This window comes from Cardiocondyla obscurior, unplaced genomic scaffold (genome assembly GCF_019399895.1).
Source record: "Cardiocondyla obscurior isolate alpha-2009 unplaced genomic scaffold, Cobs3.1 scaffold55_0_238251, whole genome shotgun sequence".
NCBI classification, from domain to species: domain Eukaryota; kingdom Metazoa; phylum Arthropoda; class Insecta; order Hymenoptera; family Formicidae; genus Cardiocondyla; species Cardiocondyla obscurior.
In genome coordinates, this window is record NW_027228798.1 from 65,001 (window position 1) to 77,500 (window position 12,500).

At 57.8% G+C, this 12,500-nt stretch overlaps 1 non-coding gene across 1 annotated transcript; it reads left to right on the plus strand.

Annotated features, from left to right (window-relative positions):
• The first annotated feature begins 11,210 nt into the window (after positions 1–11,210).
• Positions 11,211–11,365, plus strand: LOC139112799 (5.8S ribosomal RNA). Its single transcript, XR_011547452.1, has one exon. It is a non-coding gene; the product is annotated as a 5.8S ribosomal RNA (ribosomal RNA).
• The last annotated feature ends 1,135 nt before the right edge of the window (positions 11,366–12,500 follow it).

The window sequence follows — 12,500 nt, forward strand, 5'->3', positions numbered from 1 at the left end:
GCTAGGACCGCGCGAAGACTCCGAGCCGAAAGCAACACGAGGCTCGCGTACTTTGCCGCTAGGACCGCGCGGAAGTAACTCAGAGCCGAAAGCAACACGAGGCTCGCGTACTTTGCCGATCGGACCGCGCGGAAGTAACTCCGACCCGAAAGCAACACGAGGCTCGCGTACTTTGCCGCTAGGACCGCGCGGAAGTAACTCCGAGCCGAAAGCAACACGAGGCTCGCGTACTTTGCCGATCGGACCGCGCGGAAGTAACTCCGACCCGAAAGCAACACGAGGCTCGCGTACTTTGCCGCGAGGACCGCGCGGAAGTAACTCCGAGCCGAAAGCAACACGAGGCTCGCGGACTTTGACGGTCGGACCGCTCGGAAGTAACTCCGAGCCGAAAGCAACACGAGGCTCGCGTACTTTGCCGATCGGACCGCGCGGAAGTAACTCCGAGCCGAAAGCAACACGAGGCTCGCGTACTTTGTCGCTAGGACCGCGCGGAAGTAACTCCGAGCCGAAAGCAACACGAGGCTCGTGTACTTTGCCGCTAGGACCGCGCGGAAGTAACTCCGAGCCGAAAGCAACACGAGGCTCGCGTACTTTGCCGCTAGGACCGCGCGGAAGTAACTCCGAGCCGAAAGCAACACGAGGCTCGCGTACTTTGCCGATCGGACCGCGCGGAAGTAACTCCGAGCCGAAAGCAACACGAGGCTCGCGTACTTTGCCGCTAGGACCGCGCGGAAGTAACTCCGAGCCGAAAGCAACACGAGGCTCGCGTACTTTGCCGCTAGGACCGCGCGGAAGTAACTCCGAGCCGAAAGCAACACGAGGCTCGCGTACTTTGCCGATCGGACCGCGCGGAAGTAACTCCGAGCCGAAAGCAACACGAGGCTCGCGTACTTTGTCGCTAGGACCGCGCGGAAGTAACTCCGAGCCGAAAGCAACACGAGGCTCGCGTACTTTGACGGTCGGACCGCTCGGAAGTAACTACGTGCAGAAAGCAACACAAAACTCGTAAACTTAGCCGCTCGTCGGCCGAAATTACGAAGAGCTCAAGAAAATAACACGAGATTTAAGAACATAGACGATCGCCAGCAGAGAGCTCGAAAACACAGCACAAAACGCGAAAATTTAACTTTTACGAGAAAATAGCTAAGATAGCTTAAAAAACAATACGGAGAACAAAAAGTTGATTGCCCGAAACGTTCGGAAGCAGCCCCGAGCAGTAGTAACACAGGGCTCGCGGACTTTGTTGTCCGAACCGCTCGAAAGTAGCTACGCGCCGAAAGCAACACGAGGCTCGCGTACTTTGCCGCTAGGACCGCGCGGAAGTAACTCCGAGCCGAAAGCAACACGAGGCTCGCGTACTTTGCCGATCGGACCGCGCGGAAGTAACTCCGAGCCGAAAGCAACACGAGGCTCGCGTACTTTGCCGCTAGGACCGCGCGGAAGTAACTCCGAGCCGAAAGCAACACGAGGCTCGCGTACTTTGCCGCTAGGACCGCGCGGACCTGCCGAAAGCAACACGAGGCTCGCGTACTTTGCCGATCGGACCGCGCGGAAGTAACTCCGACCCGAAAGCAACACGAGGCTCGCGTACTTTGCCGCTAGGACCGCGCGGAAGTAACTCCGAGCCGAAAGCAACACGAGGCTCGCGTACTTTGCCGATCGGACCGCGCGGAAGTAACTCCGACCCGAAAGCAACACGAGGCTCGCGTACTTTGCCGCTAGGACCGCGCGGAAGTAACTCCGAGCCGAAAGCAACACGAGGCTCGCGGACTTTGACGGTCGGACCGCTCGGAAGTAACTCCGAGCCGAAAGCAACACGAGGCTCGCGTACTTTGCCGATCGGACCGCGCGGAAGTAACTCCGAGCCGAAAGCAACACGAGGCTCGCGTACTTTGTCGCTAGGACCGCGCGGAAGTAACTCCGAGCCGAAAGCAACACGAGGCTCGTGTACTTTGCCGCTAGAACCGCGCGGAAGTAACTCCGAGCCGAAAGCAACACGAGGCTCGCGTACTTTGCCGATCGGACCGCGCGGAAGTAACTCCGAGCCGAAAGCAACACGAGGCTCGCGTACTTTGTCGCTAAAACCGCGCGGAAGTAACTCCGAGCCGAAAGCAACACGAGGCTCGCGTACTTTGCCGCTAGGACCGCGCGGAAGTAACTCCGAGCCGAAAGCAACACGAGGCTCGCGTACTTTGCCGCTAGGACCGCGCGGAAGTAACTCCGAGCCGAAAGCAACACGAGGCTCGCGTACTTTGCCGATCGGACCGCGCGGAAGTAACTCCGAGCCGAAAGCAACACGAGGCTCGCGTACTTTGCCGCTAGGACCGCGCGGAAGTAACTCCGAGCCGAAAGCAACACGAGGCTCGCGTACTTTGCCGCTAGGACCGCGCGGAAGTAACTCCGAGCCGAAAGCAACACGAGGCTCGCGTACTTTGCCGATCGGACCGCGCGGAAGTAACTCCGACCCGAAAGCAACACGAGGCTCGCGTACTTTGCCGCTAGGACCGCGCGGAAGTAACTCCGAGCCGAAAGCAACACGAGGCTCGCGGACTTTGACGGTCGGACCGCTCGGAAGTAACCTGCCGAAAGCAACACGAGGCTCGCGTACTTTGCCGATCGGACCGCGCGGAAGTAACCCGACCCGAAAGCAACACGAGGCTCGCGTACTTTGCCGCTAGGACCGCGCGGAAGTAACTCCGAGCCGAAAGCAACACGAGGCTCGCGTACTTTGCCGCTAGGACCGCGCGGAAGTAACTCTGAGCCGAAAGCAACACGAGGCTCGCGTACTTTGCCGATCGGACCGCGCGGAAGTAACTCCGACCCGAAAGCAACACGAGGCTCGCGTATTTTGCCGCTAGGACCGCGCGGAAGTAACTCCGAGCCGAAAGCAACACGAGGCTCGCGTACTTTGCCGATCGGACCGCGCGGAAGTAACTCCGACCCGAAAGCAACACGAGGCTCGCGTACTTTGCCGCTAGGACCGCGCGGAAGTAACTCCGAGCCGAAAGCAACACGAGGCTCGCGGACTTTGACGGTCGGACCGCTCGGAAGTAACTCCGAGCCGAAAGCAACACGAGGCTCGCGTACTTTGCCGATCGGACCGCGCGGAAGTAACCCCGAGCCGAAAGCAACACGAGGCTCGCGTACTTTGTCGCTAGGACCGCGCGGAAGTAACTCCGAGCCGAAAGCAACACGAGGCTCGTGTACTTTGCCGCTAGGACCGCGCGGAAGTAACTCCGAGCCGAAAGCAACACGAGGCTCGCGTACTTTGCCGATCGGACCGCGCGAAGTAACTCCGAGCCGAGGCACGAGGCTCGCGTACTTTGTCGCTAGACCGCGCGGAAGTAACTCCGAGCCGAAAGCAACACGAGGCTCGTGTACTTTGCCGCTAGGACCGCGCGGAAGTAACCCCGAGCCGAAAGCAACACGAGGCTCGCGTACTTTGCCGCTAGGACCGCGCGGAAGTAACTCCGAGCCGAAAGCAACACGAGGCTCGCGTACTTTGCCGATCGGACCGCGCGGAAGTAACTCCGAGCCGAAAGCAACACGAGGCTCGCGTACTTTGCCGCTAGGACCGCGCGGAAGTAACTCCGAGCCGAAAGCAACACGAGGCTCGCGTACTTTGCCGCTAGGACCGCGCGGAAGTAACCCCAAGCCGAAAGCAACACGAGGCTCGCGTACTTTGCCGATCGGACCGCGCGGAAGTAACTCCGACCCGAAAGCAACACGAGGCTCGCGTACTTTGCCGCTAGGACCGCGCGGAAGTAACTCCGAGCCGAAAGCAACACGAGGCTCGCGGACTTTGACGGTCGGACCGCTCGGAAGTAACTACGTGGTAAAAGCAACACGAGGCTCGCGTACTTTGCCGATCAAACCGCTCGGAAGTAACTACGTTCCAAAAGCAACACGAGGCTCGCGAACTTTGACGGTCGGACCGCCGGAAGTAACTACGTGGTAAAGCAACACGAGGCTCGCGGACTTCGCTGCGGCTAAGTCCGCGCGGCGTCGAAATTTCACCGCCGGCGCCCATATACCGCCGTGCGTTAGACCGTGCGTCGCCGACCGCCCGGCCGCTCGGTTCGGTACTGTAAGAGGTGTCGTCGCTGCGGCGACTCGTGCACAACACGGTGCATGCGAGCTCGCGGTCTGGTCGTACCGTAGCGTTACGGCGTATGTATAACCGAGCTCGGCGAAGCACTGCGGTGCGTACAAAAGTGTCGTTCGCACTAGAACGCTTTTTGAGAGAATTTAGCTTCGCGCTTACTACGAGAACTTTGGTTCTCTTTTGAGATCTTTCGGGCGTCTTGCCGACATTCGGCCAAATGTGCGCCAAGCTCTCGGCGATCGTTTCGAGGCCGGATAGCGAAGGAATTGGTGAATACGTGACGAAGAAATTTTGTATCTCGAGGACTCTGCCGTTCGTGCGGTCCGTACGTACCTCCGAGCCGTAAAACAACACGGAGCTCGAGATCTTTGACGCGGAGGTAACTACCGTGCGCCGCAGCGGCTAAGTCCGCGCGGCGTCGAAATTTCACCGCCGGCGCCCATATACCGCCGTGCGTTAGACCGTGCGTCGCCGACCGCCCGGCCGCTCGGTTCGGTACTGTAAGAGGTGTCGTCGCTGCGGCGACTCGTGCACAACACGATGCATGCGAGCTCGCGGTCTGGTCGTACCGTAGCGTTACGGCGTATGTATAACCGAGCTCGGCGAAGCACTGCGGTGCGTACAAAAGTGTCGTTCGCACTAGAACGCTTTTTGAGAGAATTTAGCTTCGCGCTTACTACGAGAACTTTGGTTCTCTTTTGAGATCTTTCGGGCGTCTTGCCGACATTCGGCCAAATGTGCGCCAAGCTCTCGGCGATCGTTTCGAGGCCGGATAGCGAAGGAATTGGTGAATACGTGACGAAGAAATTTTGTATCTCGAGGACTCTGCCGTTCGTGCGGTCCGTACGTACCTCCGAGCCGTAAAACAACACGGAGCTCGAGATCTTTGACGCGGAGGTAACTACCGCGCGCCGCAGCGGCTAAGTCCGCGCGGCGTCGAAATTTCACCGCCGGCGCCCATATACCGCCGTGCGTTAGACCGTGCGTCGCCGACCGCCCGGCCGCTCGGTTCGGTACTGTAAGAGGTGTCGTCGCTGCGGCGACTCGTGCACAACACGATGCATGCGAGCTCGCGGTCTGGTCGTACCGTAGCGTTACGGCGTATGTATAACCGAGCTCGGCGAAGCACTGCGGTGCGTACAAAAGTGTCGTTCGCACTAGAACGCTTTTTGAGAGAATTTAGCTTCGCGCTTACTACGAGAACTTTGGTTCTCTTTTTGAGATCTTTCGGGCGTCTTGCCGACATTCGGCCAAATGTGCGCCAAGCTCTCGGCGATCGTTTCGAGGCCGGATAGCGAAGGAATTGGTGAATACGTGACGAAGAAATTTTGTATCTCGAGGACTCTGCCGTTCGTGCGGTCCGTACGTACCTCCGAGCCGTAAAACAACACGGAGCTCGAGATCTTTGACGCGGAGGTAACTACCGTGCGCCGCAGCGGCTAAGTCCGCGCGGCGTCGAAATTTCACCGCCGGCGCCCATATACCGCCGTGCGTTAGACCGTGCGTCGCCGACCGCCCGGCCGCTCGGTTCGGTACTGTAAGAGGTGTCGTCGCTGCGGCGACTCGTGCACAACACGATGCATGCGAGCTCGCGGTCTGGTCGTACCGTAGCGTTACGGCGTATGTATAACCGAGCTCGGCGAAGCACTGCGGTGCGTACAAAAGTGTCGTTCGCACTAGAACGCTTTTTGAGAGAATTTAGCTTCGCGCTTACTACGAGAACTTTGGTTCTCTTTTTGAGATCTTTCGGGCGTCTTGCCGACATTCGGCCAATGTGCGCCAAGCTCTCGGCGATCGTTTCGAGGCCGGATAGCGAAGGAATTGGTGAATACGTGACGAAGAAATTTTGTATCTCGAGGACTCTGCCGTTCGTGCGGTCCGTACGTACCTCCGAGCCGTAAAACAACACGGAGCTCGAGATCTTTGACGCGGAGGTAACTACCGCGCGCCGCAGCGGCTAAGTCCGCGCGGCGTCGAAATTTCACCGCCGGCGCCCATATACCGCCGTGCGTTAGACCGTGCGTCGCCGACCGCCCGGCCGCTCGGTTCGGTACTGTAAGAGGTGTCGTCGCTGCGGCGACTCGTGCACAACACGGTGCATGCGAGCTCGCGGTCTGGTCGTACCGTAGCGTTACGGCGTATGTATAACCGAGCTCGGCGAAGCACTGCGGTGCGTACAAAAGTGTCGTTCGCACTAGAACGCTTTTTGAGAGAATTTAGCTTCGCGCTTACTACGAGAACTTTGGTTCTCTTTTTGAGATCTTTCGGGCGTCTTGCCGACATTCGGCCAAATGTGCGCCAAGCTCGCGGCGATCGTTTCGAGGCCGGATAGCGAAGGAATTGGTGAATACTTGACGAAGAAATTTTGTATCTCGAGGACTCTGCCGTTCGTGCGGTCCGTACGTACCTCCGAGCCGTAAAACAACACGGAGCTCGAGATCTTTGACGCGGAGGTAACTACCGTGCGCCGCAGCGGCTAAGTCCGCGCGGCGTCGAAATTTCACCGCCGGCGCCCATATACCGCCGTGCGTTAGACCGTGCGTCGCCGACCGCCCGGCCGCTCGGTTCGGTACTGTAAGAGGTGTCGTCGCTGAGGCGACTCGTGCACAACACGATGCATGCGAGCTCTAGGTCTGGTCGTACCGTAGCGTTACGGCGTATGTATAACCGAGCTCGGCGAAGCACTGCGGTGCGTACGAAAGTGTCTTTCGCTCGAGAGAGATTTTTAAAGTGTTTTGCACTGCGCTGAGTGCGAGAATTTCGGTTCTCTTTTTCGAGAGCGTTCGGGCGTCTTGCCGACATTCGGCCAATTGTGCGCCAAGCTCTCGGCGATCGTTTCGAGGCCGGATAGCGAAGGAATTGGTGAATACTTGACGAAGAAATTTTGTATCTCGAGGACTCTGCCGTTCGTGCGGTCCGTACGTACCTCCGAGCCGTAAAACAACACGGAGCTCGAGATCTTTGACGCGGAGGTAACTACCGTGCGCCGCAGCGGCTAAGTCCGCGCGGCGTCGAAATTTCACCGCCGGCGCCCATATACCGCCGTGCGTTAGACCGTGCGTCGCCGACCGCCCGGCCGCTCGGTTCGGTACTGTAAGAGGTGTTGTCGCTGCGGCGACTCGTGCACAACACGATGCATGCGAGCTCTCGGTCTGGTCGTACCGTAGCGTTACGGCGTATGTATAACCGAGCTCGACGAAGCACTGCGGTGCGTACAAAAGTGTCGTTCGCACTAGAACGCTTTTTGAGAGAATTTAGCCTCGCGCTTACTACGAGAACTTTGGTTCTCTTTTTGAGATCGTTCGGGCGTGTTGCCGACATTCGGCCAAATGTGCGCCGGGCTCTCGGCGATCGTTTCGACACCAAAGTCGAAAATCGAAGGCGTTGGTAAATCCGAGCCGAAACGATACGGAGCTCGAGTACTTTGCCGTTCGAGCTGTCCGTGGGTAACTACTTGCCGAAAGCAACACGAGGCTCGAGGACTTTGCGTAAATAACTACGTACGACGCAGCGGCTAAGTCCTCGAGGCGTCGAAATTTCGCAGGTTTCGCCCATATACCGCCGTGCGTTAGACCGTGCGTCGCCGACCGCCCGGCCGCCCGGTTCGGTACTATAAGACACAGCATTGCCACGAGTCGGTGTCGAGAGACCGAATGGCTCATATGTGGCGCGCACTTACGTGTTGGACGCGCGATCGTCCCTCGCTTCCGAGCAAGCGTGCGGACGTATCGTTGCGCTTACCGAACATCAACTCCACGGATACGAGTGTGTCGGTTTCGGCGAGATCTTTGACGATGTCGCCGTTCCCGCTTACTTGTACGCCGTAGCGAAATAATTTTCAACCGGTGCCTCGGTGTTCTCACCGCTGGCACCGTTGAACGAACAGTGCTCCACGACGTCTCAGATCGGATCGGTCTAGCGTCAGGACTAAGCGGCCTTACAAGCCGCTGTTATGGGTGAATGAGAACAAAATTTGATCTTTCATACCGTTAAGGTATATATAAATACGAAAAGCGTGTCCGTCGACCGGCTCGAAAAGTTCCGGCGGCATTAACGACACACGAAACGCGCACGGCTCTTCCTCGCGGAGTGTCCGTAGCAGCGTAGCGTTGTCTTTCGCGTTGCTCCACCGCGAGTAACCGCGATCGCACACACGAAGCTCCCTGGTTGATCCTGCCAGTAGTCATATGCTTGTCTCAAAGATTAAGCCATGCATGTCTCAGTGCATGCCGAATTAAGGTGAAACCGCGAATGGCTCATTAAATCAGTTATGGTTCATTAGATTGTACCCACATTTACTTGGATAACTGTGGTAATTCTAGAGCTAATACATGCAAAACAGAGTCCCGACCAGTGATGGAAGGGACGCTTTTATTAGATCAAAACCAATCGGTGGCGTGCGGATCTCCGTGCGTCCACCGTTTATTTTGGCGACTCTGAATAACTTTGTGCTGATCGTACGGTCCTAGCACCGGCGACGCATCTTTCAAATGTCTGCCTTATCAACTGTCGATGGTAGGTTCTGCGCCTACCATGGTTGTAACGGGTAACGGGGAATCAGGGTTCGATTCCGGAGAGGGAGCCTGAGAAACGGCTACCACATCCAAGGAAGGCAGCAGGCGCGCAAATTACCCACTCCCGGCACGGGAGGTAGTGACGAAAATAACGATACGGGACTCATCCGAGGCCCCGTAATCGGAATGAGTACACTTTAAATCCTTTAACGAGGATCCATTGAGGGCAAGTCTGGTGCGCAGCCGCGGTAATTCCAGCTCCAATAGCGTATATTAAAGTTGTTGCGGTTAAAAAGCTCGGTTGAATTCGCACACCGTCGGTCACAACTATGTGGGACGTCCTACCGGTGGGCTTAGCCCGCGAGGGGCCGCCCAAACTAATATCCCGTCGCGGTGCTCTTTAAAGCGGGCCGGTTTTACTTTGCAAATTAGAGTGCTTAAAAATCCTCGCCTGAATACTGCGTGCAAATAATGGAATAGGACCTCGGATTTTGTTGGTTTTCGGAACCCCGAGGTAATGAGGTTCGAAGGCGATCAGATACCGCCCTAGTTCTAACCATAAACGATGCCAGCTAGCGATCCGCCGAAGTTCCTCCGATGACTCGGCGGGCAGCTTCCGGGAAACCAAAGCTTTTGGGTTCCGGGGAAAGTATGGTTGCAAAGCTGAAACTTAAAGGAATTGACGGAAGGGCACCACCAGGAGTGGAGCCTGCGGCTTAATTTGACTCAACACGGGAAACCTCACCAGGCCCAGACACCGGAAGGATTGACAGATTGATAGCTCTTTCTTGATTCGGTGGGTGGTGGTGCATGGCCGTTCTTAGTTGGTGGAGCGATTTGTCTGGTTAATTCCGATAACGAACGAGACTCTAGCCTGCTAAATAGGCGTACCTTATGGTATTCGAAGGCCCCGGCTTCGGCCGGCGGGTTTTTACTACCAACGTACAAACAAATCTTCTTAGAGGGACAGGCGGCTTCTAGCCGCACGAGATTGAGCAATAACAGGTCTGTGATGCCCTTAGATGTTCTGGGCCGCACGCGCGCTACACTGAAGGAATCAGCGTGTGTTCCCTGGCCGAAAGGCCCGGGTAACCCGCTGAACCTCCTTCGTGCTAGGGATTGGGGCTTGCAATTGTTCCCCATGAACGAGGAATTCCCAGTAAGCGCGAGTCATAAGCTCGCGTTGATTACGTCCCTGCCCTTTGTACACACCGCCCGTCGCTACTACCGATTGAATGATTTAGTGAGGTCTTCGGACTGGTGCGCGGCAATGCGTCGGCATTGCCGATGTTGCCGGGAAGATGACCAAACTTGATCATTTAGAGGAAGTAAAAGTCGTAACAAGGTTTCCGTAGGTGAACCTGCGGAAGGATCATTAACGTTCCGGAGGTCCTGCTGCTCTGTGTGCACCGTTCTCGTGACGAGCGCGCAGCGGCCGGCGACTGCATGGACGAGGAACCGTACGCGCGCACGGTAACGTGCACTACGTTGCCTGCCGCGATACGGGGCAGACAAGCTAGAACACGACTCTGCGAGTTGTGTCGAGAGTGGCTGAAGGGGCGCAAAATCTAATCGCACGCGAGACATCGCGTCTTCCGAGTCCGCGCCGCCTTCCCACTCCTCGTCGGAGCGTCCGTCGCGAGACGCGACGCTTCGCTCGAGCAAAATTGCGAGATCGAGAGGAGAGAATAGTTTATGCGACGCAACGACCGCGCGCGCGCTCACACGCCGCCAACGGTGGCGTGCTGCGGTGTGCGCCGCATTCGTCGCCGTCGTATAAGAGAGGATTGTCGGTCGGGACGAGTGTGTCGAGATCTCGAGAGCTCAAAGCGAGAGAGGACCCCGGGCATATTGTGGAGAAGAAGAGAGATTCGAGAGTTGTACGCATTGCCGTATTACGCTCTTTGCATCCTCTCTCTCTCTCGTTTCCTGCGGAGATTCTCCGACTCTCTGTCTCTCGCGCGCTTCGAACGACCTGTTGCGCGGACCACCGCGCTCAGCGCGCCCCTTAGCCGGGGCTAGCGCGGCCGGTTGGTCTCGTTGTGCGAATCCAGGAGGAGCGCGAAGGTGCATCTATATGCGCGCCCGCTCGCGGATCAGGATCGGTGAGAAGGAGACTACGGAGGCGCGCTCGCGCGCTGCCTCTATCTCCGCGATTCGGACGCGTTGCGGTGCGCGCGAATGCGCCGCGTACCGGTGGTAACCTATGCTGCCGCGTCGTCGTGCGCGCCGGGCGAGGAGTGGAGAGTGCGACGATTCTCGCCGCTGCTCTTCCTCCGGTCCCGCGCGCGCGCGCGATCGCGCGCGCTGAAGGGTTCGTCGAATATGCTAGTCATTTTCGACCCCGATGGTTTTTCAAAGAGTTCCGCCCCGGCTCTAGCTTCGCGAGAGACGCAACCTCTTGGTTTTCGCACCGCGCCGACAACCGACGTCTCCCTCTCTCTCCATTATTGTGCCGTAGCCCCCGTAACAGGGGCGGCGGTCCGCGCGTGCTCGGACGCGCGGCCAGGCTGATCGAAGGGCCAAAACGAAGAAGACGCACATTGTTGTCTATTCCTTGATAGAGCGTACTTGGTGCGCGAAGGAACGATTACCCTGAACGGTGGATCACTTGGCTCGTGGGTCGATGAAGAACGCAGCTAATTGCGCGTCAACTTGTGAACTGCAGGACACATGAACATCGACATTTCGAACGCACATTGCGGTCCACGGATACAATTCCCGGACCACGCCTGGCTGAGGGTCGTTTTATCGAAGACAAACTGCTTGCGCGCGCCGTTTCGACGGCCGCGTACGAGCGATTCGTTGGACGTTCGCCCGATCGCGGCGGCCGGCGAGAGAGTTATACCCGCATCCACGAGAAAAGAGAAGAGAAGCGAGGAGTCGTCGATGACGCCTTCCCCGGGGTATCAGGCACACTACGCACGCTATCCACGCGGCGAGTTGCTGGATTCCATCAGGGTTTTACGAAGGCTCTCGCGCTCTCTGCGCGCGCTCTCTCTATACTCGCGGAACGGCGGCGTACTCTCGCGCCCCTGTTGGGCGTCGTCCGAAATAACGAGGTTTGAGGGTCGAACGAATGAACGACGACCGACCGAAAGATGCGATCGAGAATCGCAGAGAGACGCACGCACGCACACACGCACGGGAGGGAAGGACGTGCGCGGTGGTGATAAACGTGGCGAGCTCTTGCAAGGAGTTTATACGTTATACGTATATACGCGCCGAACGAAAAAGAGTAGATCTGCCTCTCGCGCGCCGCCGCCCGGAGTGAAACAAGCCGACAATTCGTTCGCGCTTGTACTCCCGGAAGGTGGCCTGTGTGCCGCTTGCGGCGCGCGCGGGATCCAAGGCTGATCCACGGAGAAGTAGTTCATAAGGAGCGCGGAGAACCGAGTTTGAGTTTTCCTCTCCTTCTCCGAATGAAGATCGGAGAGGAGAATAGAGGCCGCGAGATAATCGCGCGCCTCCTCGTTCTCCTTCTGCACAGAGCGCATATCGTCGCTTTACCGCCGCCAACGCAAAGGAAACTCGAGAGGAGGGATTTTAGAGATATATACGACGAAGCAAAGATACGAGAGAACCTGACCGTATTATAAGAGAGAGAGAGTGGTCGTCGCCGCTGCAGCTGCTGCCGGCCGCCGCCGCAGTCGCGTTGCCGACGCCACCACGACGCGCAAACCGGCCTCCGACGTTCGCGTCGGGCTGGCTGGCCAGTTGTCGTCGTGGTCGGTTGGTTGGCGCGCGGGGGCGCGCGGATCGCGGCGCGGTTGACGCAACGTCGACGAAAGACCACCACGCTCTCGCGGTTGTTCTCTATGCCTCGTTCGTTTTCTCATTTTCCCTTCGTCTCTTCTTTCAAATATTTTGCGTGCACCGAT